The sequence below is a fragment of the Rattus norvegicus genome, chromosome 2, assembly GCF_036323735.1.
Source record: "Rattus norvegicus strain BN/NHsdMcwi chromosome 2, GRCr8, whole genome shotgun sequence".
In the NCBI taxonomy this organism is placed as follows: domain Eukaryota; kingdom Metazoa; phylum Chordata; class Mammalia; order Rodentia; family Muridae; genus Rattus; species Rattus norvegicus.
Window position 1 is genome coordinate 185,276,981 of NC_086020.1, and position 1,717 is coordinate 185,278,697.

A 1,717-nucleotide genomic window follows, 5' to 3' on the forward strand; every position below is an offset into this window, starting at 1 on the left:
AGTGCTCTTAACTGCTGAGTCATCTCTCCAGCCCCTAGTTTGGGTGTGTGTGTGCGTGTGTGTGTGTGTGTGTGTGTGTGTGTGTGTGTGTGTGTGTGTGTTTGCTTGTTTGAGGCACGGTCTCTCTCTATGAAGCCCAAACTGGCCTTGAACTTGTGATCCTTCCTGTCTCTACCTCCCAAAGGCAAAAATTGTAGACAGATGTGCATTACCATACCTGGGAGAAAGGGACTTTTAAGATGAAAAAAATGAACTGGGATTGTAACTCACTTGGTAGGTAGAATGCTTGCCTAGAATTCATGAAGCCATGGGTCTCAGCCTCAGAACACGCTAAAACCTGGCATGGTGGTTCAAGTATATAAACTCAGTTCTTCAAAGGTGTAGAAAAGAGGAGTAGAAGATAGTCATGCGGGGTTGGGGATTTAGCTCAGCGGTAGAGCGCTTGCCTAGCGAGCGCAAGGCCCTGGGTTCGGTCCCCAGCTCCGGAAAAAAAAGAAAAAAAAAAAAAAAGAAGATAGTCATGCTCAGTTACACAGGAAATCTGAGGCCGTCTATCTACATCAGGCTCTATTTCAAAACCCAATAAAATAGTAGTGCTAATAGAGTATGTTGTTAGTACACTACAGGCAGAAATCCTGTAGAGAGCAGACTGCGATTACAGAAAGAAGATGATTTGGATTTCTTGTTGGTTTGGTTTGGTTTTGAAATTTTTCTAGACAGGGTTTCTCCATGTAGCTGTACTGTTTTATAGATCAGGCTGGCCTCAAACTCACAGCAATCCACCTGCCTCATCTCCCCAGTGCTGAGATCAATGGCATGCACCACCACCGCCTGGCTCAGAAAGATGATTATTAAAAAGTCCTGGAAAAGCCAGGTGTAGTGGCAAATGCCTTTAATCCTAGCACTTGGGCGGCAGAGACATAGATCTCTGTGAGTTTAAGATCAGAGTGGGCTGCAGAGTGAGTTCTAGGTCAGCTAGGGCTACATAGAGAGACCTTGTATCAAAAACAAAAGAAAAGATCCTGTCCTTTAAAAAAAAAAAATGGGGAAAAAGTGAAGACTGGGTGTGGTTCACAAATACAGCCTCCTTAAGGGCAGGAGCTGTGTGTGCACAGTAACAGGAGTGCAGTAAGAAAGCTTGCTTAGGGGCTAGAGAGATGACTCAGTGGTTAAGAGCAGCAATTGTTCTTCCAGAGGTCCTGATTTCAATTCCCAGCAACCACATGGTGGCTCACAACCATCAGTAATGGGATCTGATGCCCTCTTCTGGTATGTCTGAAGATAGCTACACTGTACTTATATTTAATAAATAAATAAATCATTAAGAAAACCCTTACATTAATGGCCAGAGAGATGGTTCAGCAATAAAGTGGCCTTTTTAAAGATTGATTTATTCATACATATGAGTGCTCTATTTGCATGTGTGCCTGCATGACAGATGAAGACATCAGATCCCATTATAGGTGGATGCAAGCCACCATGCGGATGCTGGGATTTGAACTCAGGACCTCTGGAAGAGCAGTCAGTGCTCTTAAACACTGAGCCATCTCTCCAGCCTGTGTCTGACTTCTTTAGTGTACATAAAATAAAATGTTTTCAAAGTTCATCAAAGAAGCTCAAAGCTTCTTTGGATTTTGTTTTTATGGGGGGCAGAGTAGAGGGACGAGGTTGGTTTGATTTGGTTTGGTGGTTTTTTATTTTGTTTTGTTGAGACAGT